Source organism: Ischnura elegans, chromosome 9 (genome assembly GCF_921293095.1).
Source record: "Ischnura elegans chromosome 9, ioIscEleg1.1, whole genome shotgun sequence".
In the NCBI taxonomy this organism is placed as follows: Eukaryota; Metazoa; Arthropoda; class Insecta; order Odonata; family Coenagrionidae; genus Ischnura; species Ischnura elegans.
The window spans coordinates 88,211,956-88,234,641 of record NC_060254.1 but is presented as its reverse complement, the minus strand read 5'-3'; positions in this window follow the sequence as shown (position 1 = coordinate 88,234,641).

The window sequence follows — 22,686 nt, the reverse complement described above, 5'->3', positions numbered from 1 at the left end:
TTTCAATGCAATTATTTTTTTCTTCTTCATAATATGCGAAATGTAATTTTACGGGAAAACTGCTTTTTTACATTATCACATGTTTTCTCAATAAATGATCTTTTTATATTACTCCTCATTTATCTTTACGGATAATTTGATTGTGGAAAGTATTTGAGAGTTAAACTTAAAAATGCGAATCATTTTTAAAATTTAAAAAAATATTCTTGAATCTCGTAATGTCTGCAGTTAAGTCGTAGTCATATCGCTTTATTCTTACGATTTCCATCCAGTTTGTTCCTTACGATACGCATTCCAAGGTGCTTTAATGACTTGGAATACTCACCCATGTTGGATCATTAAATTACTCATGGGAGGCTATCCATGGTAAAACATAAACAAAAAAATGGTATTTTCTACACTTTAATATTTCAAGCCTCTAAAAACTATGGTGTTGACAGTCGTAGCCCGGTCAAAATAGACGTTGACCCTTGCATAAATTCCCAACAAGCTGAAAATTTACAGGAACGCTAGGAATACCACTCTAATGAAATCCCGCAAAGTCCTCATCGATCCCGTGAATGCAAAAAACTTTATTCAAGGTCACAGAAATGTTTTTTTTTTCATTTTTTGGCCTAACTGTTATTTTTGCGATAAAAATTGTATTGAATAAATTTGTCGATCAAGAAATTATATACAATATTTTCATCACACATTTTTCTCCAAGATTTACCATTTCTGCGAAAACGCCATTCGAGAGTCAGCTGGAGATGTTTACGGAGATTGAATTGAATTGAATTTACATTGAATTGAATTGAAGATTACAGCTCCAGCTAACTTTCGAATGGCCTTTTATCAGGAATGGTTAATGTTAGAGAAAAATGTGTGATAAAAATTTTGTAGATAATTTCTTGATCTAAACTTTGGTCAAATTTCGTCAAGAAATGAAAAAAAACATTTTTGTGACTTTTGACCTAAAATAAAATTTTTTGCACACACGGGATCAATGGGAACTTTTCTGGATTTTATAAGAGTGATATTCTTAACTTTCCTGTAACTTTTAGCTTGTTGGAGTTTTAGTTGTTTAATTTATGCAAGCGTACCTCTATTTTTGGCCTTATTTGACCGGCTTATGTCAAAACCATGGTCGGTAGTGGTGTTATACATTAAAGAGTAGAAATTACGATTGGTTGTTTACATTTTATCATAGATATATCGCCTTTCCTGCCGGAAACCCGTCAGGCTTTATAAATACTTTGAAATACTTTGAAAATAAAATGTTGTTTTTATTTATTGGATACCGGTATCAAACAGTTCTATGCTGAGTGGGTAAAAACCAAGGCTTTATTTCTTAAAACGCTCAAAGATGAGTTACAATAAAGCAATGTGTTATATACTTCCCTCCTTTTATGAGGAAATATAATGGGAATGAAGTATTTCCAAGACCTCGTAGTGATACAGGCATCTACATCTTGGTGTATAGAAAAAATTTAGACATCTTAAAGAGTTAAAAGGCAAACAGGTAACTCTACCAAAATCTGTGCAAAAGGGGAATTTACAAGTCTAAATAATAAAAAAAATAACAGAGGAACAGTCTGTCTCACATAAATTCCGCATTTTGTGCTATTCATGCTTATGAAACACCAATTTTATGTAATGAGTATATGAATAGCGAGAAAATGCTGGAACCGAATAAATAATTATGCAAATAACATTGTAATGTATGAATTTACCCGATGTCACCAGTCACAGTATCAACGTCAAGCCTAGAAGGATTTCAATCCGTTAGTCTCTTTAAGGCAAAATTTGGTCACAAGTTAAGCAACTCCATATTTCCACCGACATTTTAAAGTCTAATCGTGGTTCTCTCAACTTAGCCTCATTTCTTCCTTCCGACCCTTACGCGTGAACTCAGCCCCTTACCGAAATATCATCTCCCACAAACTCTTTAAGGTATAGTTTGGTCACAAGTCCAGCAACTCCATATTTCCACCGATATTTTAAATTCTATTCGTGATTCTCTCAACTCAACCTAATTTCTTCCTTCCGACCCTTACGCGTGAACTCAGCCCCTTACCGAAATATCATCTCCCACAAACTCATCGCATCCATAATCTAACGCAGCTCGTATCCTGAACCAATTTCCGATAACCTCCTCCTTTCCCTCATATTCCATCACTCCCACCGCCTGATCTAAAGCCTGACCGCCTGCCCCGGATACTAGCTGATGTGTGCTCATCCTGTACCTTAATATCTATGCCTCCTTTGCCCTCGAAGGACTCTTAGCCCGTCTTCGTTTTAATAATTTCCTCCTTTGCCTGTATTCTAGGTCCTCGCTTCAATGTCCTAGCTTCAGCGTTCCTCGTCCAGATACTAGATGGCGCTTAATTACACGGCAATATGAGAGAATATTTAAGACCCGGAAATGCAATTTACACTGCAACAAATACGTGGCATACCTTTGAGCCCATAAAGGTTTAGCATACCATTTGATAAATCCTTTACTATCACTAATTTTATATCTAGATTTAAAAAAATAATTATTACTACGACAAGAATGCCCTCCAACATGAATACTTGAACAGAAACTATTAGTTTTATTCTTCCCTTGTAGAGGTAATGTGATAATATCACACCTATTTCATTTGGCCTAAAAAAGGGAATATATTATTGCTTGCCCCTTATCGGAAATCAGATCTAAACCGTAGCAAATATATAATTTCATGCGTATATTTCGGAAACAGGCTTTCATTATGGAATAATGATTGCACAAAGCATTTAATTCAGAAAGAAACCTCTTAAAGAGCCAAAAGCATATTTCATTTTATTGATATTGATATTTTAAGCCATTTTCGTGGATTCGTGGATCTTCGGTGTCTTGTTACACGACGATCTATTTTTTCTGTATTTAATTCTACTGTAATGAGACATGGGCACTAAATATCTAGGGGGACTAGAAGTCCACCAGAAAGATGCTATATTCAAACCATTTACATTCTCTCCTGCATGTGCCGTCCATTTCCCTTCTTTTCCTAGCTCTTGCTCGCGTGATCAGCCTCTCAGTGAGCACCTTACCACCACCGCTGCCATATTGGTCCACTTTTGACTCTTGTTTGCATTCTACCCTTTCCCAATTACTTTTACGACACTATCCTGCTTACAGCGGGAAACTTAAATATGGAAGTAAAGAAACAATTTATAAGAGCCTACATTTGGAGTCTGCTCCTATACGGAAGTGAGGTATGGACAATAACCGCAGCGGAGAAAGCAAGGATAGAGGCCTTTGAAATGTGGTGCCACAGAAGAATGATGAAAATCAAATGGATCGACCGAGTTAGTAACGAGGAAGTCCTAAGAAGGGTAGGAGAAAAGAGAAGTCTCATGAAAACCTTAATAAGAAGACGGAACAACCTTATAGGCCACATCCTGAGAAATGATGGCCTGATGAAGACAATCGTCGAAGGACAAGTGGAAGGCAAGAATGGAAAAGGAAGACCTCGAACAAAATATATGGAACAAGTAAAGAGAGATGTGAAAGAGAAGAAATACGTAGGTGTGAAAAGATTAGCTGATAGGAGAACTGAGTGGAGAGCTGCGTCAAATCAATCCTAGAATTGTTGACCAGTGATGGTGATGAATATTTCTGCCCATCATTGTAGGCGGAAGACCCTTCAACCCAACCCTCACTGCTTCTCCATATAATCCTCCTATCATCCCTCACGATCATCCTTACGCCAATCTATCGTCAACCCTGTCCTTATTCTCCTTCCTGGTTGGCCGAGTCTGTTTTCATGCGGCATTCACAAGATGCTTTCGTGAGTCGGCGAAAAAGTGAGATCTATCGAAAATAATTTTTTGTCTAGTTTGAGTTAACTCTATACAAATGCATGTCCGTCATATTTTGTTTAGTGTGATATATTTCTAGGAATGTATCATGAGCAGAAGCCGAATCTATTTCCTCACCATTTCCTAATTTTTTTAAATTTAATACAAAAAACGCAATGCTTAAAATGTCATAGCATATTTTTGGAATGGAACAGATTTAGCTATTTTAATCAAGCGATAAATCCCAAAAAAAAACAAATCGTACATAGGGCTTCTTATTAATCAATTTCAATTATCAAAGGCTCTTAATGTTCAGCATGCGACATTGTTGCTCACAACCAGAACCACATTCTTTCAAAACTGCCTTTTCCTAAGCTAATATGAAATGAGTAAAATATGCAGCCATCTACATAATTATTTATACGTGGATCTGCAGTGTCTTGTTACACGAGGAAGCTCTATTTTTTCTCTATTTAATTCTACTCATATGAGACATGAGCTCTAAATATCTAGAGACCAACCTAATTCCCAGTAACGAAAAGATCTCAACCTAATTAGTTATAAATGTTGAAGCTCGATCGAATTCCACTTCTTGCTTGCTATAATTGCTTTGATGATCCCATTTACTTCATCGCTCAAATCATCGCGCGCCCTACTTTTCTACGCATTTCATTCGGAATTCTGTCTCTTCTAGAGACTCGGGAAACGAAAGAAGGTTCGCCCTCTTTGAAATGAGAGATGCGAAGCTTCGCGTGAATATCCACGGCCCCGTTAGATGTCTTCAAGTTCCGTCACAATCCTCGCCCTCCCATCGTGATGCATCGCTTCTTTAAAGAGATGCCGAGTACATGTCGACTATTTCTTTTTTTTTTACAAATGTCTCTTTGGGTCGCGGTAGGATCTTGCCAGCCTTCTCGCAGCCATTTCAGCCGTCTTCACTTCGCACGTTTACCGATGACTCCGAATGCATCCTCTTCCAAACAGTCATTTCGCTTCTTTCACCATCGCTTGTGCTATCTCTTTTCTTTAAAATTGAGGTTACTTTGGCTCCAGAACAGATTTCGAGATGGTTCCCCTTTTTTAAAATAACTTTCTTGAATAATTTCCATGCATTTCTGTCCCAACCGACGAGGAAATAGGCCTACTCCCATAATGCTACAGATCATACTTGCTCTGTACTTGATGCATCCAGATATACCTCATCATCAAAAGTAAATTAAGAATGGAATTGAATCGCTCTTATGCTCAAAACCAGTCTCTACCTCCAGGGCTAATGTGATGAACTTTTCTCTTTTCTCTGCATGCTTCATTTCCATTTTTTTGGCACTACATTTTCTTAACCTGTTTTATGTATCAGTTTTGTGTATTTTGCTCTTGATTTTGTACTCCAGCAGTTGGGTAAAGTGTAAAATAAGAGGAAGATATGTGTGTAGCACAGGTACAATTAAATTTTGAAATATGAAATTATTTGCGATGGTGGTTGGCGTAACATGGTGAAACTCCTTCATGATGCACAAAGGTTAAGAAAATACTTAGCTGTTTCACAAAATAAAATATATTCGCGACCGGTTTAGGCTTAACCTTTGTGCATCATGAAATTATTTGTTCATGAGCGAGTCGGAAACGCTGAAGTGAGGCGAAATTCCATTCCCAGTCTCAGAGTGAGGGTGTCAAATTCCAAGTCTTTATTTATTTTTACCTTATGCATTATTTGTAGTATGAGGAAATAAATTTATTATTATTATTTACCATTGAAATACTAAGAGTAGCATCCATGTGCGCAAGTTAGATCCCTGATCCTTTCTTTCCTATTGGGTATGTCAAAAATGATTAAAAAGGGGATGTTTAAAGGTAAATGATGAGTTAAACGAGCAAGTTAATGAGTGTCAACTTGTAGAGCATTTCTTCCTCACCCGCGCTTAGTGAAATTACAGATAATCTATGGTACCCAATAATAGTGACTTATATTAATATCTTATCTTACAATTTGCTTTTGCATTTTACAGCTTAGATGACCTTCGCGATATTACCAACTGGAGAAAAATAGGAGGATTCAAATATATCTCGTTAAAAGAGATCTGATCGATAAAATTTAATTAAAAACACTCAATTAAAAAAAAAATAGGTGCTCCGCGTAAATCGCATTTTTTTTTGCTATTTCAGACTTGCATCATCATATGCTTGACCAGTAAATAAAAAAATATCAAATCTTCTATCAAAAGAGTTCTATAGAAACTTTTTTGAATACCACGACATTTTAGGCCATTCAAAATTCTTTTACCTCGCAAAAACCTTTTATCGCATAAAACCCAAGTTACTAGCCGCAATAGTTCGGTATGCCTCGGTACATCGCGATTGAATAAATGCTTCAAAAGTTTGGATTCTCTCTCGTTTCCCATTCAAAGTAGACGACGTGGAAACATGAAAAAGTTCCGAATGGTCGCACCCTAGCGCGTTGCGTCAAGTCCAGACCATAGATGAAAGCTCTCGCTTCATCCTTTGGTTGAATGGGCCTTCACAGAACTACCACTCCGGCATTTGATGCTAAAAGCAGAAGGTGTAGGGGGGAGTGCGTCCCGCTTTCCTCATATCTATCTCACTCTTCCCTTTCCGCGCGTTTTCTATCTCGCCATGATTTTCTGTCTGTCGGGAACGGAATAAATCCCCTTATCGTATTTCCTCCGCGGCAGTCTCAACCAACCTTGGAGGAATTTTAATACTTTCCCTTACGTATCACGTCGTTCTCATATTTCAAGCTTGCCTGCTTTGGAAATTGCTCTACCTACCATCCCCGGTGGCAATTAGTTCTTTATTTAAATTGAAAATTCAGATGCCTTTTATACGACCTTTCAAGAGCTTATGAACGATAATAGCCATAAATTGGATATTTATTTTTATAATCTTACATATAATTATTGATAGTAAAGAGGCTATTAACCCCATTAGTAGCTAAATTAATAGGAGAAGTCTAGTTGCTAAGGTATCGCTTACCATTGAAATTACTCTATGACTCTGGTTAAGTGATAAGGCGCAATCAATTTGGTTCTTTCTGATGATGAATCTTTAAGGCGTTCAGTATATTTTTGTCACCTCTAATCATATCCTTTTCATTTCTCTTCTGATTAATTTCACCGTGCATGCAAACATTAAGTTAATAAATTTTACTACTGTTGGATCTGGTTATTTCCGGGTGGATAAAATGAATGCATTCTGCAAAAGAGTTTAATATTATAACGGTATACTACAACGATAAATATATCAAATGAGAACTAACTAAGAAATTTCAATCAAGAAGAATTCAGACAGTGTTCTTGTCGTTACGGTGACGTATGATCATATCCATATCAATATTTCACAATTAATTCGCTCATCTTGTAACATAATTTCTGGTTTAATTGCTTAAAATAACTTTTTACAATAAATATGTAATGTATCCGTTCAAAAATATTGAGAAGAATGGGATGCAATTTTATACCTGCTTCGGCACTAAATTTTTCCCCATCTAATGTCATTCTTCTCCATTGGTTGAATCCCATGACTCCTCCTTAACATTCACTTAACTTGTTCTCATCCGATAATTCTGCATTGCTTCAAAAGATTTGTTTTTAGCTTCTAAGTACCTTTTTACTTGAATGATAAATAGAAAGAACAAGAACTGCATAATGAATTGTATCCGAGAAGAATTCAGTTTTTTTTGTTTTCACGGTGAAATATTTGCAAACCTATTTCAATATTTCAGAACTAAGTACAATACTATTTCTAGTGTAAATGCTCACGAAGTGTTTAGGTGCATTTATTTATTCTTACATTCAATCGCAATAAAATATTGAGATAAATAAGGTTAAATATTGTACTAGCTTCTACACTTAAGTTTTTTCCATCTAACGTCATTCTGCGCTACCGGTTGTATGTCGTGGCTGCTCCTTATCATTCACTTAACTTTTTCTCATCCGATAACCCTTATTTTCTTCACAAGAGCTCCTTCCTGGATCAAGGTCCGCGAGATGTTTATAGATTACTGATAAGGATGCGCGCGCGGTAAGGCTGCAGCGATACAGATAGGGATTTGGCCATCAGGGTTATGAGACCTCCTCTTCGAGGGATGCACCGATGGGCTGGCTAGTGGAATATCCCCATCCAATCTCCATCTCGCTCTTGCACGAACCCAATCTCGGTCGAAGCGATGAAATTTGCGGCGCCGTTGCTCAGGTCGTTGGGCCGTTGCATCCTTTTCATCTCCCTTTAAAGTCCTGCTATTCCCTAAGGTCGCCTCTCTTCGCCACAAGAATTCTTGAGTAAACACATTATAGGTAGATCACCTGCGTCTACTCCTGGATTTCACATGGTTTTGCAACCGCATTGGCTTGTGTTTCTTCAAAAGAGATGTGCGTATTGATAGGAAAAATCGTGACAAACCCTTAATCGGTCTATCCTTTCTCTGCAGTCTTTTCTGCATTCATCTGTGCAATCCTTTTATCCCGCTTCAAAGTCCCCATATCCTTTGCGGTCGCTTTGATTTGCCTAACGAATTCTCGGGGAAAGCTCATGATAGGTGTATCTACTCCTAGATCTCATGTTTATTTATTTTCAACTTCCCCGTGAACAGCACATAGAGGCTTTTAAAAACGGAGGAATTAACATAGTAGCATGACAAAAACATCCATGCCCTGGACAGGGACACCTACCCAGGCGGGATTAGAACTCGCGACCTACGGTTTAACATGCGAGGACTTTACCCCACCGTCACCGAGGCCGGCTTTGTTATCGCAATTGCTTGGGACAATGTGTTTTATAAAAAGAGATGGGCGTATTGATTGGAAAGATCATGAAAATATCTTTATCGATCCATCCTCTCTTTGCATCCTTTTCTGCATCATCCTTTTCATCGCTCTTTAAAGTCCTCCTACTCCCTCTGGTCGCCTCTCTTCACCACACGAATTCTAAGGTAAACACGTTAATATAGGTAGATCGCCTGCGTATTTTCTTGGATTTCTCATGGTTTGTTGTAGCAGTATTGATTAAAAAAAAACATGAAAATCTCTATATGAAGCCAATACCCTGTGATCACTGACGGTGACACGTTAGTGCTTAATTCGTGTTGTTTTCATTAATAAAATTGTGGAAAATACATACATGATAAAGTGTAACTTTACTTTTAATAAGCATTCATGCAATAAATGTTGTCCAAAATGGCTGATTCCGTTTTTGAATACACGACTGTAAAAAGTATGTGTTAGCGTCGTCGCCTGGCGGATAAGACCCTTAGTTGGAGGGTCACGTTTTCAAATCTCGGTAGTAGATTTGGACGCCCCCAAAACAAAAATTCCGAATGTGCGAAATGGTCCCGAAAAAGGAACTGGTCCTCCTATCCTGAATTTGTGAAATTGGCATGCGTGAGGCTCTGGAGTGAGGCCTACCCTCACCTATCCAAACCAACTGTCGGGTTCAATCACTGAGCAAATCGAAACAGTACACGTAGAATTTTCTGATTGGTGGATAAAGAAATACCCAATCTTTATAGTACCCATCAATCCTTTCGGAATCAAGAAAGATACGTACGTCCTTATTCACACATACACTCACTCGTCTCTCACGACAGCCACTTTTTTCCTTCATTTGGGGGCTTTCAGAATATCAATCCGCAAGACCGGACAATCCAAGGGTTTTTAACATCAACGGTTAGCATTATCTTTCTTAGGAGAGAGAAAATAGCGTTATGCATCTTTTCTTGAAGAAGGCACCATTTGCAGTACCTGAAACTTCATGCTACCCCGCAAACTGCCTTAAAAAGCGCTCGGAGGGTAATGTTAGGATCAACTGGACCTATAAGAGTAATTAAAGAATGAGTGGTGAACATTTTTACTATGATATTATAGTCTTTTTTCTCAAATAGCCTTGGATGTCCGTTTTAGAAAGTATCAGTCTTATATTTTATGTTTTCTATCGGAGCTAAAGTACGGCGCAGTTTCGACAGGATTTCCTCTGAGTCACTCGCTAGATAAATTCTAACAGCCACTGACAAGTAAACTTCAAAATTAGAGATATATAAGACTTGGTGCTTGGCAATTATGTTATAAAGCAGTCAGATAGCCCATTTCAGGCTGGCAACTGTCCTTGTGATGTAGTAAAAATATTGAACCGAGGATATTGAAAATATTGAAAAATAAACCGAGGCAATGGAAGAAACGTCACTGCAGATAAATATTTTATTAGTTATTATCTATTTGCAGATGTTCTAAAAAAGTGGCAGGATAATATATGCGGGAAAAAAGGAAAAATAAAAGGCAGCTAATTCCCTCCTTCAAATGCTGGGCCAGTGACCCAGTTCGACGCGCATAAATAAAAGACCGTAGGGGAGGAAAATAGACTCATTTCGTTCCCAATCCTTAGGTTGTGTCATTAGGTCCCGCAGCCGATTTCCATTGCTGCATCGTGCAACTGGAGGTCATTCGGGCTTTAATTAGTGTCCTGTGGATCAAGTGGACGCCTAGTGTGGTGAGCGCCACATAATGGTAGTTTGGCCCCAGGGCCATTCGGGGAAGTTCCATAAAGAGAATGCAGAGCATATGGTCGCTGTTTTAAGCATTCTTGTAAGAGCCTTTAGAGTTGCCTTCCCGTTATTGGCTATTCCTTGGAGCGCGTTGTCCGGACAATTGAGCTTGCCTTGAACTTCCTCAATGGCTGTCTCGTTCAACTTTACTCTGTACTGCAGGAATAAATCCGAAGACGTATAATATATCCATTACTAACAATTTTCATTTTTAATGTGGAAGTTGATCAGCATACGAAAAGAAAAAGTTAATACTTTAGCGCCCACCAACCCTTGCTAGTGTAGTCGTCGTATCTCCGCGTTTGAAATGACACTGCTTAAATACTTAAACGCCATTATGAAGATTGTTTCATGTCTATGCTTGCTGCAATTAAAATTAATGAAAATTTGACTCCGTATGATCACAATGAAGGCAACAATTAAACTGCCATGACGAAGCCCCGAACCCTGGCCCCTTGGGTGGGAATTACGTACGCTACCACTGTCCCACCTGACGCGTCTGCAGGGTAGTGCGAAGTTTTAGAATTATATACGGCTTGTGAAAAATACCACATGAAAATTAATTTATTACAGCCAAACTAAGGCCCATTCAATGGAACCACTACTAGTTCAGAGATATGTTCACCATTCCGAAGGCCATAAAAAATACGTACGCGGAGCAAGGTACGTGGTCTCCCCAACAAGATTAAATGTCACGATCGGCAGTGCAGTTGATAACAAATCTTTATTGAATTGAATGGATGAGGCAGATACTTGGTGGAGATCCATTATGAGATATGAAGTTAAACACTTTGCACTTTCCACATAGAAATTTATTAAACCTCAGTCGACATGTTTCGCTGTACTACCGCATTATCAAGACTTCTTAGACGTACGAAGTCTTGAAAATTCTGCAGTGCAGCGAAACATGTCGACTGTAGTATAGTAAATTTATATGTGGAAAGTGCAAAGTGTTTCACTTCATATCTCAAATCTTTATTGTTTAACTTCATTAGTTTCAATGGATTTCATAAATTGTCTCCTTCGATTGTTTGAAACATGCGCGATAATGTTTAAATAAATTAATAGAATAAACATTTACGCTGAAAATGTGGAAATTACGTGACTGGCTAGCATAACAAGACATTTAATAGTCGCGCTTCAATCCTCCTTTCCTAAAATTTTCGAAGCATATGTTATTTAATATATTAAGTGCTTTATGTACAACCAGAGAGGCACGTAGATTTTATAATGTGGATTAAAATTAAAATGTTAAAATAATGTTAATATCAATTGGGGTAGAATTTATGTTAGTATGTGACTTGAATAAAAATAATTTCAGTCAAGGTACATACGATAAGAAAAAAACGAATTTGGGAGATTTCCTGAAATCGGTCCGCAGAAAGGGTGATTGATGATACGTCTTTCAAAATTTGTAATTAATCATTATCACTTTTAAAAGAAGCTGTCAAAAGGAAACAGCTATTAACGTCGGTATGATACCCAATCACCTTTTTCTTGGTTCAGCTGAGCTAATTTTGAAGGCTGAAAATGTCATTCAAAATGCTCCTTATCATGTTGTTTCATGATAAATAATATCCCCACTGGTAAGAGATTATTTTTTCATCTAATTGAATAAAAATGAATCTCAAGAGACATTCGCAAACATAAATCAAATATTTTTTAATATATTATGAGGAGCCATAGTGCTGCCCAAAAACGATGCATATTTTAATTTACATCTCATGGGAGGTTGCCCCATTAACAGCCCATCCACTATCGACTCAACTCACTCTAATTTTAAATAATAGCCCCTTGTTTTGAGTTATATAGGTAGAGAGTGGAAGAGAAACGGCAAAGCATAGCCTGAAAATTGAATGAGTTAAATTATGGAGGAAAAATGGGGCCTCCGTTCCAAAAAATTAGTTAGGATTTTCATTTACATCCGCAAACAGGCCGATGCTGCACGCGTGTATTATGCACTTCACCTCTTTTCCTGTTTAACTCCTGACCAGAAAGATATCAAATGGAGAAACCGTCTGGTATTACTTTCTTGTTCTTTTTTCTCTCCGTTTCCATGACAGCCTAACTCGTTTGGGGCTGTATAGCTATTATACCGAGAATAACGGACGCAAGGGTGGAACAATGTGACACGGCGAATATCAAACGAGTACGCATGGGCTTTATTCAAAATATTACACAAATTACAAAAGAAGCAGAAAGTGGATACCACAATAAAGAATTCATGAAATTCTGGTTATCGCTTTGAGCGGGTGCGTGCTGTGACCTTGATGTGCACATATAAATAGGAAAATCCGTCTTGAATGCAGAATAAACATTAGCTCTCACGTACTTGTTCACTACAAGCACCTCCCGCAGAATCCATACTTCTGCGATATCCGACAAGAAAAATGGATAAGGGAAGAATGATATGGCTATTTTCATTATTTTGTTGACGAATATATTTTTTTTTCTGTGGCCAAATAGCGGTAGGTACAATTTATTTCTACATTGCAACGAAGTAATGTACGGAATGATTCTAAAGTGACCCCCATTTTGTCTACACAATGTGTGGTGCCACCTCGTAAAAGTCACTATTAGCTGTCAATTGCAATTTTAACAATCATTTATGGCCGTCAATATATTTTACCTCGTTTAATGGGCAATTAAATTTACCAATTATTAGAGTTTAGTTGCAAGGAAAATGCATCCAAGATCTCATTATATACACCTCAACATAAATACTTGGGCATTGTGAGAGGCATTTCAACTCCATGACTGCATTAGAAAGACTCTCTACGTTAATCAAAGTAAGAAGACTCCTCCAAAAAATAGTGCATTAATGGCTTTAAGGATTAAAATGAGGTTATGCAATTTTTACGTCTTTTAGCATTTGAATTACCAGATTGCCCTCCAGGGCTTTACCAAAGAAGAACATTTTAAAGGAGTGATCCACCAAAAACGGCAATTAGGTTGTGTATACATAGGATTGACGGCAAAATACTGAGATCCCATATCTGTTTTTTTTTAAATGATCGTATTCTCTTTCACCGATTTATTTGCTAAAAATAATAATTCGAGATAAAGAGATTTTTTTAATAGTTGAAATGAATTCGTAACACCTATTGCAGTTATGTTTAAAGATGCGGCTAAAAGAACGATATTGTTATTGACACGATGGTGGACGCCAGGGCATCCGATGGGTCATTTTCCTACTGTCGTGGGTTCAGATGGGCTGAGGGTGAAGTGCTACCAGGCGGTGAGGGTGTTTTGGGTCGAGCAAGGGTTTTGAGAGAGTAATTGAATAGGCTTTGAAGGATAGGAGGGGCGTTGGTGGGGAAACAATTGAGGGCGGAGGTGCGAGGGACAAAGCACGTTAGACGGGTATAATGGCCGCACCACTCATGCGCTCAGCCACCGGGTGTTGGTTGCTTACGGAAAGGAGCCGTTAGACTGTAGGTATAACTGGGATAATTTGCGCAGAAATGGTAGAAGCTTCGCTCTACGAAGAGGCGCACTACACCGACGTCTACAACATGAACATAAGTAAAACAAGAAGGCATAAATATTCGTACATTCATGTACCCTTATCCTCCTCACTTTCATTTGCTTTACTTCGACTAATTTGGCTAACTAAATTGTGAAGCATGAGTTCCTAACAGGGAGATTTTTAAGAGATGTAAAAATGGATCGTTACCTATCTATTAATATTATAATACTGATTTTTCAAAATTAAATGTGGGATCGTAATGTTGCATAAAATTTTTAAAACTATAGTTACAGCTATAATTGATGTATCAAATAAAAGAGGATAACAAACAGCTTTACTTAATATCCGACTAGTGTTCAACGTGAGCGCTATTCGCAAGTTTAGTTAACACATATTATAAAAGCGTTAAAAACCCGCTATTCACTTCCAAACAGCCGGTTTTTCAGGCATCTGGTGGTGTATCACGTTAGCAATAAACCATTGTACTTTGTAATTTTTATATCTAGTCACACGCCAACTGGCATCACGGCTATATGTAAATATGATTTAAATAAATAAATATTAGCGTGACGTTCAAAAAAATGTATCTATCGGCATTAATTTTATTTTCCGATGCTCATCATCATCATCATCACTGGTCAACATTCCTAGGATTGGTTTGACGCAGTTCTCCACTCAGTTCTCCTATCAGCTAATCTTTTCACACCTACGTATTTCTTCTCTTCCACATCCTTCTTTACTTGTTCCATATAATTTGTTCGAGGTCTTCCTTGCTTGCCTTCTACTTGTCCCTCGACGATTGTCTTCATCAGGCCATCATGTCTCAAGATGTGGCCTATAAGGTTGTTCTGTCTTCTTGTTAAGGTTTTCATGAGGCTTCTCTTCTCTACTACTCTTCTTAGGACTTCCTTAGTTATGGCATTGTTTTCCATAGAATACAATAAATTGATGAATTGGGTAAATTCATTTTTAAATGAATACATATAATTGTTTTTATTTCAGGAACTCTACCGTTGTAATAGTGGGAATCGATGATTTTTTTTGTTTTCATGTAATTAGTTAGCACAATTTACTAAAGAGTTAAACTTTTGCTTTCCCTAGAATAGAAAATATATTACAAACGAAATTGAAATTCCACGTAAAATGTGGCGAATGACCAGATATAAAAATTAAACTTAATTGAACTCTCCCATACGAATCGCATTGGAGGCCTATTTCTCGATCGCCACATAGGTAGTCTAAAGTGTGGGAAATGGTGCTTCAGCCTTTAGGTGCAGTCGAATTCAAAAGTATTATAAAGAATTGATCGGCGCCACTTTCGCCGCAGTTCGGAAACGGAGTTTCATTATTTTCTGTAGCACCGGGAGGAGAGAAATTTGAACAACATTCTCGTCACCCACAATATTTTTATTACTTCATTATTTAAGGGAAATATATACGAGAAATGAGAATCGTTTAATATTACATGAACTGTGCAGCTCAAGCTGGACAATAAATCCACCTCCAGGTCTTCGATTTACTTTCTATCGTAATTGGCCGTTCCATTGGAGCATTTTTTACTATATTTAACGATTTAACCATTTTTATAAGCGATAACGAACATAGAGGGTGTAACAGATGTATCGCAATTTCACTGTAAATAATGCCACTGTGTGTTAAAATTCAGTTTGATTTGGTGGACCAAGAAAACCGGATCGTTCGCGTGCATGACTTATGAAAGCTCATAAAAGGATACCTGAGTTGGCATTTCTTCCGCGCTTCTTCTCGCTTTAATCGGTAAAAAAAAACATGAAAATCGCTCGAAAACCGAAACTCCGAACTGCGTTGAAAGTAGCGCCGCTGAATAGGGTGGTTTCCTATTATTTTTTTATTGCCGAAATCAAAAGATTATTATGCCTAGAGTACGAATTTCATACTTTTAGATTTTTAAATGACGATATCCTATTTTAGCGATTAAAGGAAAAGTGAACAATTTCAAGCGCGCGAAAACGCGACGGCTAACTAGGAATGATTGGAAAACACCGTGTAACGTCATTCTGGTTCCCGCTGCCGCAAGTGAGGTGACCTTGGGGCGAGGCTCTGAGCGCTGATACGACGCAGGCTGCTAGCAGGTAGCAGAGTACCCGGCTAGCAGGTAGCGCTTGGCTTAAATATGGATTATTACTACCTTATCAAACGAAGGAAACTTTTCGACCATAGGCAGTTTTAATAGGTGATTATTAAGATATGTTTCCCTGAAGTCTGTGCCTCATGCATGCATTGGTAATATCAGACGATGTAAAACTCCTATCTACTCGTATAAAAGCTGGGTCCCTGTGACGTCACGTGGAGTGGCATCGCATGGGCGCCAATCAGGCCTTTTTCAAATGCGGTTAAAATTGACCATTGCCATTCGTCTAAACAGGGAATTCTATAACCAAATAATTAGTATATATCATGAATACACTAATGGTGGGTGACGAATCGCAATCAATGCATTTCGTTTTCTTTGACGAAGGAAACTACCCTATTTGGTGCAATACTTTATAATTCGACAGTAGATCTCGGAGTCTACGACAGGTTTGAAGGAGTGGCGCTCATTCGATGAGCTGATGCTGAAGGAGGATGAGTAGCGGGCTGCTCGATGACGAAGACTCGATCTCCATTATTGAGGCGTTAATTAAAGACGAGTGTTAGGGATTGAATGGGGCCTTTAGCGCGGATGAATGACGCGACAAGGCCATTTACGCGTGACACGTCTAGATGGTCCTCGTGCTCCCTATCTGTGACACGGAACACTTGAGTCACACGGTCGATAATGGCTGAGGGTTGAATGGGTTTAACCGAACCGAATTATATCGTTAGGGAGCTATAAGCGGAATTTCGTGTTTTAAGTAATGTGGTACGGGAGGGCATAAAGTGAAAGGTATTAGTCGGAGATGATGAAATGTGGTAGTAAGAGTTGATGGGAAAGGCATTTAGCACTAGCAGGACGGGAGCTTCGCGCTACCTAGAAGGACGGCTCGCGGTTATTTGGCCAATATTGTGTTGTTTTTTTTCATAAAGCGCCAATATTCAGTTTTCAATTCTAGTTATAACCGTCATAGAAATTAAAAAAATTAAATATTATAGTCAAATTCACGCTAATTTATCAAACTTTAGACCGAAATGAAGAAAGTGAAAAAAATTTCGATATTAAAAAAAAATAATTTGAATTCTGAAAATGGGTCAAATGACCCCTGCCGTCCTTTTGTGTTAGTGATACTTAATCCGATATCGTTCTCTCAAAGTGATTGAGAAATTACCATATCTTGACTATCATTTCAGTTTCACATCAGCGTCTGGTCACGAAGGTGGTTTTTATGGTGTATAGTAGGTGGTTAGTAGATTTCAAGTGATTATTATATTTTATCGACCAAAGTGTACATGATATTGATTATTTCGAGAGATAACGGGATAAAGTCATTTGCATTAAGGGGTATGTTAGAGATATTAAGGCGTCGGTGTTTTTCTGTTCTTAACGTAAGACGTCAAGAGGATAAAGGTTTAACGTTCTATCCGACGGACGGAGTGCTGAAATTTGACCATCCATAAAGCATCAAGTAGAGAAAGTACAGTCAATGAGAAATCTCCACCAGCGCCGAGATTAAAACCTTGACCTAACATGTGGTGTGGCAACAATAGCTACCACAACAACGCCCAATTTCGCGTAAATCTAAGAAGTAACGTTATTTTTACGGTGCTTATTCCTAATTTTAAAAAGGGTCAGCTGGAGCATAAATTAATGTCATTCAAGTGAGCTCGGAAGGCATAGCAGAAACTTAAACGTTAGTGAAATGACAGAAAAGTTTCTCGGGTTTTCCACCGGTTGGTGTTTTCCAGGTCTCCCGACGTTTCGAGCAGCAACTTGCTGTTCATCCTCAGGGGATCTTCATTTGGAAGATCCACTGAGGATGAACCGCAAGTCGCTGCTTAAAATTTCGGGAGACTTGGAAAACATCAACCGGTGGAAAACCCGAGAGGCTTTTCTGCACCTGATACGCCGGGGAAAACCTTAGATCATACGTTAGTGCAATGAATTTACCAAGTAAGTAACTCATTAAGTAAGTTACTCATGATAAATTGGCGTCTAGTAAATGATAGTTGTAATGCAATGAGTATAGGTAGCACTATACAAGTGACCACAAAAATACTCTCTACTTTGTTACGCGTCACGTCGCGACTATACGAGATCGAGCGTGCTTCTGGAAATTTGGTCATGTTTGGTCCTTTGTATCTTAGTAACGGATGGGATCTAAGATAAATAATTTATTGTTTCATGATCATCAATATACTGTGGATATATACACCAAGTTTAAATTCTCTTAACTCAAAAAAAGCAATTTCGGACTTTTGTTCGGCTTTTTCCGATTTTGGACCACTGTGCGTCCTGTCTGATGAAAACCATTCTGGAACCTAACAGCAATCCTTTGGATCCAATCCTATGCAGAGTTCTCTATTCCAGTCTAGAGTCTAGAGAGATCGCACTTTCAACGCTGAGGAAGGAAAGAAGAAAGTGGAATGAAATGTCGACGGATGGGTCCATGTGAGAACGAGGGATTCTTCAATCCCTTGAGTGAGGGTGTGGCCTATAGAGTGTCGCATAATAAAATGGCCGCATTTTGTGACGGTGGCGACGCCTTCTCTCCGTCACCCGGGACTCGCCTTGGGTCCTTTGGGGTCTGCCATGCAGCAGGCGGAATGACCCCGAGGGAGTGAAAGAGGTGAGGGGTCGCAGGTTGCGGTGGTGGGAGAGGACTTGGGGAAAGTGATGAAAGCCCTTTCGACGCTCTCGGGTCGAAGGGCGAGCGTAAAAGGAGATGGGCGCTTGACCCAATCGTCCAGATAGAGTTCTTCCGCGAGAGGAAATCGTGGGCGTCTTGAAATAGATGAAGCATATTTGATCATCATCGCGACAAATCATGAGTACGTTCCCACTCCTTTTCGGGACGTTTTTAAAACATTTCTTGTGATTTTTAAACTACCGCTAGCGGCTTGAGCTTTCTTTATGTACCGTGTAAGCACTTTTTACCATTTATCAGGACCTCAAATTCAAATAATTTCACCAAAGCATTTTTTCCAGTGTAAAAATTTAATATTTTTGTTACGGAAAAACGTAGTTGCGTGATCTACTGAGCTATCGAGGGACTTCTTTGTACATTCTGGAAATTTGAAGAGCCTAGCGTGACTTTTAAACAATCATGCATCGCGAAACTTGGCAAAATAATTGATTTTTCAATGCTGATGCGTGATTAAAGTGTTTAACTTTATTCAGGGGCGGATTTAATTAAGCAATAATTAAATGTAAGTTAATTGAACTTAGTAAGTTCATTTAGGTTACATATAAGATCAGCTGACATCTAGTGAATAGAAATTGTTACTCAATGGGTGAACGTAGCTCTGTACCGGTCGGTGGTCACAAAAATAGTAACCTCTCCGTGGCAACGAGTCGTAGCGTGTCTGATGAAAACGATTTCGGAAATAAATAGAGAGCGTTCTGAGCTTATCGCATGCAGAGTCATCTTGATTGCTCTCTCAAAACTTCGTGATTACTCACCGAGTCGAGTTGTCACATACGCTTTTAGTATTGGGAAATCGGTGTCCGTATTGTAAGGCTGAACGACCTCTATAGTCCAATTAGGAAATCGGTAGATTAAATGTTTTTCTTAAGCTTTATTGAACGTATGAAGGTCATCGGTCATTCAAGAATAATTGATATGTTTTCCGGAGTCTGTAAGATCCTAAGTACAAAAAATTGAAGCATCCCAACGATGGGAACGTAGTAATTAAAGTGAAAACCCTGAAACTCGTTCATGGAGTTATTAAAAAATATTATTTATTGAAGATTTGTCCATTTCTCTTTATTTATGATTGGAAAACTGGAAATAAACTTCGCACGTCTTAACGACTATGCTTCGATACAAACGACTATTAGATACATACCAAAAAATTGTGGGTTGCTACGAATCTACTTAGTTCTTTTATTTTTCTAAATTGTTCTCTCAAGACGTTTTTGCAAACTTAATAAATTTCAATATGTACGCCCATACTTGCTCGACGAATAGCCATGCAATACTCATCTTTTGTCCGCACATTACTTAACATTTCTTCGTAAATGGTTGTCATTACTTCATTAACCCAGTTCATTAAGTGTTAAGTCACGAATGTATAGTCTGTAAACAACGCTTTTGATGTAACAATTAAGTGTTAGGTCACGAATGTATTGTCTATAAGCAACGTTTTTGATATAGGTACCTCCACAAGAAATAAAGCACCTTGAAATTTCCATAGTGTCTTCCTATGAATTACTGAAACCGCACCATTATTTTGTGATAAACCTTTAAGACTTTTATGGTAACCCTGTAACTGGCGGTAGTAGTTTTACAAAAAAAGAATTTCTTACGTACGCGCCCATTCTAATTTTTATTTCATCTCCACCTAAATATTCTATTAAATGTCAATCCCAGGGTTGAAAAGTGCTCCCCTAACAAAAAATTGATCAAATTTAAAGGATTCCTGATGACTCTGATTGTATGCTAAGATCGTGCTGAACGTTAGATACTTATGGTAAATTACAGTTGCATCGAGCTGATTCTTAGATCATTGGCTTTTAATGTAGTATCATGAGATATTTGGAGTCACCTTGGGTGAGTACGTTCACTCTTGGAACTGGAGAAGGCGACGGAGTCGAGGAAAGGAAGGAACGAGAAGATTGGGGAAGCAGCCTTAATGTTTCAATGGGGATAAGTGGATTAGCAGTCTTGAGTGCTGCGTAGGGTTTTGGAAGAGGTTTAGTGACGCTTGGAGTAAGGTCTCTGGTTTTCGTAAGTGTCTAACAAGGTTTTGGGATCAAAGGATTTCAACCTAGATTATCGAATCAACTAACCTAAGAACAATGCAAAAAATGCTTCCACTCTAACATTCGTGTCCTGTCTGTAAGCATGGGATGATCGTGCAAAGGCCACCAAAAGAAATGTAGGGTTTCGTCAAGAGGAACATTTTTGGAGGTGACAATGGAAATTTACGTAAAATGAAATGATTTGCGGGAAAGGAAACATAAAAGTTACCTGATTAAAGCACCATATGCAATTTGTCAGGTTCTACGTTACCCTTTGAAAAATATACACCCCACTTGGAGTTTTCTATCCCTTTTTTTCTGAAAATCTGATGAATTTCTTGTTAGGGGGTGGACGTTTTGTGATTGATATTTAACGGAGTTTTAAGGTAAAGATGAAATAAAAATTGGACCGCCTACGTAAGAAATTCGCTTTTGTGGAACTACCACCGCCGACCTCTGACCAATTGAAATGAAAGTTCCCTGGGAATATTGATATGTACTTTTACACTGTGTTTTCATTAATTTTCATAGTTATATCAGTCAGCCATAGGTTCTGTTTATTGTATTCATATTCGCTTTAGCCTTTGAAAGCAAATTAAGGCTGCTTTATCTTTTAATCACCTGTTAGCGAATATAAAACATATCTTTGTCATGGATTCTGAAATTCTTATTTCCTCCAATTAATTCAACTGACAGCTATTGAGGTGAGCTCCGATTCACCTGACAGCACTGAGACGTCTTTTGTTGTAAGATCTGAGCTTTCCACTGCAAGATATTTTTCTAATGCATCTAAAAGTCACGGATATCAAGAAATTTGACATATTTTAGACGAAAAGGTGTTGAATTACAGCGCTGCAGCCTTGCGCTGAGGTTCCCCATTACAAGCTAAACAGATAATGCCGGACAAAAATTACTATTTTTATTAATTACTCCCTTTTTAGAATTTCTCCCCTCTAGGAGTTGATTTGAGTTACCTTCGTGGTCTTGACAGAGTTGATTTGTCGATTTTAAGTGGCCAGCAATGTCCCGACCCTAGCGGCTCTCTTTCTGCGTTTCGTCGGCCCTGACATCCTATACTCGTATGGGAAAACGCTAGCCAGGAAATGGAAATGAATTGGATTTGGCAAAATGTACGACCTCATGCTGAGGCATTCCTCTCGCTGTAACTCTTCATGTGTCTTGGGCGGTTTTAGATATTCCTTTTACGCTATTTCCTCTCTCTGGTTCTTCCTTACTTTCAATAATGAATTCCTTTGAGATAAGTGGCAGTAAGCATTTAATCATAGAATACATGTAATATGTTTTAGAAGTTTCATCCTTAATTTGATTTTTTTATAGTTCTTTGAACAAATGACGACTTAATATATTAAGTGAGTCAGCTAAATAAACCAGTCATAAGTTAAATGGATACTATTTTATAAAAGAAAATAAATTTCAACATGATTTTTGCTTAAAGACCCTTTAAGCATTGACGCCTTGCTATTTCTTTTTGCAAACATTAAAAAATTAGTAAAAAATAGTGTTTTTAGTTATTTCTTACAAAAATACATAATATTTTATAATAAATCCTATAATTATAGCAATTTATGTATTCATTTACGATAATTGTTTCCATTACAATATAAATTTAACTTCAAGATAGCGATTTCTAAAGAGGCGTGTTTATTTGTTAGCGCAGTGTTTACGATGTTTGGATGCGCAGTATTGCCAAACTTCTGAATGTGTTTCTCTGCTGACCGTTGTTTCTCTTTATTTTTTCAGGTTAGTGGCTAATTATACACACTGGCTTTCCATTCTGTCTTTCCACCTGAATATGTGAAACGTAAGTAAATGAGTTTTTATATGCAAATGGAGTGTAAAAGAAGATTCAATTATTTAATAGGACGCAGCTTTATAACTGCAATTATAAACGGGATAGTATTTGAATCGAATTTTCATATACAGCAACTTGGCGACGTGATATTTTCTACTTCGCATCATTGCCAATGTAATTTCTAAATTTTGCCT